Below are 4,083 nucleotides of genomic sequence, written 5' to 3'. Positions count from 1 at the left end.
GAACTAACAGATCCGAGTTAACGAGGTTCTGAACGGAACGGCGGAGCCACAACCTCTGCAGAGTAAACGGTTCTGCAGGTTTCTGGGTCCAGAGTTCTTCTAAAGCCTGAGATCCAATTGGTCCGAACGGAACCGCAGAGCCATGGATCCGGTTCCTGATCTGGACTTTGATTCACAGAAACTCGGACCTTCAACCTGCAGGATCTCAGACAACCAGAACATCCAATAGAACCTTCACCGGTCCTGCAGAACCGAGCCAGAGTCAGTCTGGGAAGAGTCAGTCACTGAGAAGAAAGGAACGGGTCAACAGAACCGGGTCAACAGAACCGGGTCAGACGTCAGAACATCTGCAGCCAGAGACTGAGGAGCATTTAGAGCTGCAGGCATGAGACATTCTGCAATGATGGAGGAGGATCCAAGAATCTAGGAGGAGGTGACTGCATGAGGAGCTGAATGAGGAGCTGCATGAGGAGCTAAATGAGGAGCTGCATGAGGAGCTAAATGAGGAGCTAAATGAGGAGCTAAATGAGGAGCTGCATGAGGAGCTGCATGAGGAGCTAAATGAGGAGCTGCATGAGGAGCTGAATGAGGAGCTAAATGAGGAGCTGCATGAGGAGCTGCATGAGGAGCTAAATGAGGAGCTGCATGAGGAGCTAAATGAGGAGTGCTTTTGAGGGTAAATGAAGGGATTGAAGGGAGAGGGCTGAAAGAGGGAAAGGGGCTTTGGGGTTTAAAAAAGGAGTGATGAGGAATGCATGAGGAAGCTAAAAATCTAAAAATGAGGAGCTGCATGAGGAGCTAAATGAGGAGCGGGGGGAAAAGAGGGCTGCAGAGGAGCTAAATGAGGAGCTGCATGAGGAGCTGCATGAGGAGCTAAATGAGGAGCTGCTAGGGAGCTAAATAGGAGTGTGAGGGCCAAAAGGTGCTTGCTTGAGGAGCTAAAAGAGGAGCTTTAAAAGAGGAGCTAAATGGGAGCTGCAGAGGAAAACTAAAAAGAGGAGTAAAAGAGGGACTAAGAGGAGGCTTAAAAGGGGGGAGCTAAAAAGAAGGAGCTCGGCATGAGGGCTTTTGGAGCTGCATGAGGGCTAAATGGGGGAGTGCATGAGGAGCTAAAGGGGCTGAAAGAGGAGCAAAAAGGGAGCGCAGAGGGCTGCAGAGGAGTTCATAGGGGGGGGGATAGTCTGCCCTGGGAGTTAAAAATGAGGAGCTGCATGAGGAGCTAAATGAGGAGCTGAATGAGGAGCTGAATGAGGAGCTAAATGAGGAGCTGCATGAGGAGCTGCATGAGGAGCTAAATGAGGAGCTTTGAGGAGCTAAAAGAGGGCAGAGGAGCTTGAGGAGCTTTCAGGGGGGAGTTAAAAGAGGAGCTATGAGGAGGCTATGAGGAGCTTGAGGAGCTAAAAGCTCCCTTCTAAATAATGAGGAGCTTTTGGGAATGAGGAGGAGGAGGGGAGCTAAAATGGGAGCGCCCCCCAAAAAAGGGAAGGGGAAAGGGGGGAGGAAAAAGAAGAGGAGCTGCATGGGGGGAGGGGGGCCCTGCATTGGGGGAGGAAAGGGAAACTAAATGAGGAGCTGTGAGGAGTATAAGAAGGGGGGCTCATGAGGAGCTGCATGAGGAGCTAAATGAGGAGCTGCATGAGGAGCTATGGGAGGGAAATGAATGAGGAGCTAAAAAAGGAAACCCTAATGAGGGTTGCAGGGGAGTTTTTGGGGGGGTTTCTGAAGTAAGGGCTAATGAAAGGGTGATTTGGGGGTATAGGAGTTAGGGGGAAAAGAGGAGCTGCAAGGAGGGGTGAGGGCTCATGAGGAGGGCTAGGGGCTAAATGAGGGGCTGCATGAGGAGCTTTAGAGGGGGAAATGGGAGGTGAATGAGGGTGAGGGCTAAAATGGAGGAGCTTATGAGGGGCAAATGGGAAACTGGAAAGGAGGGAGGTGGGGGCTTGGGGAAAGGTGAGGAGGGAAAGGAGTCCCAGGGGAGGAAGGTGGGCGAGGGGAGGAGGAGGTGCTGCAGGAGGAGTGAGGGTTGCTGAGGGGGTTCCTAAAAGAGGAGCTTTTGGGGGAGGATAGGGTGGGGGAGCTAAAAGAGGAGGCAGGGAAACTAAAAGGGAATGCTTTAAAACTCAGAGGGGTTTCCCGCATAGGGGCTGCCTGGGGAGAAAAGGGAAACCTAGAGGAAACTCGGAAGAAGGGGGGGGGAGCGGTTTTGGGGAAGGGGGCTGGGAGCTTTGGGAAGCTGCCAAGCTAAAGAGGAGCTAATGAGGAGCTCATGAGGAGCTGCAGGAAGGGTTGCAGGGAAACCTAAAGCTGTAAGCTAAAAAGGAGGGTGGGGGAATTTGGGGGCTGAAAGAGGGCTGCAGTGGAGCTGCATGGGGGGGAAGGGAGCTGAATGGGAGCTTTAAAAGAAGGGGGGAAGGGTGCAGCTTTAAAAGCTAGAGGGCTGAAAGAGGAGCTCTTCCCCCCCTGAGGGCGCCCTTTCTTTTACGGCAATGGGGGGCCCCCCGGGGTTGGCGCCTTTTAGGGAACGGCCTAAGGGGAAAGGAAAAAAAGGGGCCTTTTTCCCATTTTTTTTTTTAAAAAAAGTTTAGTTAAAAACTTGAAACTAATAGCCAAAAAAGGCTCTACAAGTTTGAACCCCCTTTTTCCAAAAATTCGCCTTTTAAAAGAAGCCCTGGGCCAAAAGCTAAGCCTTGTAACATCATTTTAAAAAAAGGAGCACAAAGAGGGGGCTTATAAAGGGGGCAAGCCCGCAGCCTGGGGGGTTATGGGGGGGGTGGCGGGCTGCCCGGAACCGGTCCAGCTGGAGGAGGTGGGACCCTACCTGGATGGGAGAGCTGGTTCGACCCGCAGGTGAGAGGAGGGAGGATCATGGTCAGGTCGATGCCTCCCAGAATCCGGTCCATGGTGCGAGTTGTGCGAGTATGTTGCGTTCTAGGATAGAGAGTCTAGACCGGGCACGGTGGGTACTGGCTTTTGGTTGTGAGAGGTCGAATGGGGCTGGGCATTCAGTGTGGTTGGTACAACTGTAATTAATGATCGATCATGATGGTGAGTTAGTCGATCAGTGAGGGATCTGCATGCATATATGAATGCATGCATCCATCCATATGAATCATCAAGGGTTGGTTTATAATGCATATGGTGCATGCATGAATACATGCATCATGATGCAATGACATCAATACTGAATTGAAGGGTTCGGATTATGCATGAATGAATGATGAATGAATATCATGAGGGTTGGTTATGAATCCATCGCATGCATCGAATGATGACATGATGTTTGAATGATGAATGACAGGGTTGGTTTGCATGAATGGATGATCCGAATGAATGCCATATGAATGATGAATTAGAAGGGTTGATTCATGAATGCATGGATCTGATGCATGATCGTATATCCAGTCTGTATGAATACATCGCGATGATCATATCAATGCCATGCATGATGCATATGACTGCATGCATGCATCCAGGTCTGGTTATGAATGAATCGATGCATGTCATGCATCAATCCATGCACCATCATCCATCATCATAATCAATGAATCAGTTGTTAATGAATGACATGGCCTGATGATAATGATCATCCATCCATGCATTGAATCGCATATCTCTTTAATTAATCATCGATATGCATCATAATCATCATACATCCATCGATATCCATGCATCAGGTCCTTTAATTAATACATCCATCCATCCATTATATCCATATCATGATCATCGCAATCATCTGTTAATTAATACATCCATCATATACCATCAATCATACATCACCAGTTGTTAATAATCATCACATGATAATACTTCATCATAATCGAATGCCATGCATCATCATCAATCCAATGATCATGCATCATGACATATTCCATCATGCGATCCTGTAAGGTTGGTTCAATGATATGCAATGATCAATGCAATGCATGAATACATCACATATGATGCAATGAATGAATGATGCATTATGATCATGAAGGCGTTGGTTATGAACTGAATGATGTGAATGATATGAATGATGAATCCATGAATGCATCAGGGTTGGTTTGAATTGAATGGATCCATGATATCATGCATCCATGCATG

General features: G+C 48.4%; 1 protein-coding gene across 1 annotated transcript in view; it reads right to left on the bottom strand.

Moving 5' to 3' along the window:
• LOC119780916 (DENN domain-containing protein 4B-like) overlaps positions 1-2,897 on the bottom strand; it is a 47,274-nt gene extending 44,377 nt beyond the window's left edge. The window contains exon 1 of the mRNA XM_038281163.1: positions 2,819-2,897. The gene's annotated coding sequence lies outside the window, so the exon portion shown is untranslated. The remainder of the gene's footprint in view (positions 1-2,818) is intronic.
• Between the last annotated feature and the right edge of the window lie 1,186 nt (positions 2,898-4,083).

The sequence above is a fragment of the Cyprinodon tularosa genome, unplaced genomic scaffold (genome assembly GCF_016077235.1).
Source record: "Cyprinodon tularosa strain WSP-4 unplaced genomic scaffold, ASM1607723v1 ctg168, whole genome shotgun sequence".
Classification (NCBI taxonomy): Eukaryota; Metazoa; Chordata; class Actinopteri; order Cyprinodontiformes; family Cyprinodontidae; genus Cyprinodon; species Cyprinodon tularosa.
The sequence above is the reverse complement of the archived record's forward strand: the minus strand, read 5'-3'. Positions and strand labels throughout refer to the sequence as shown.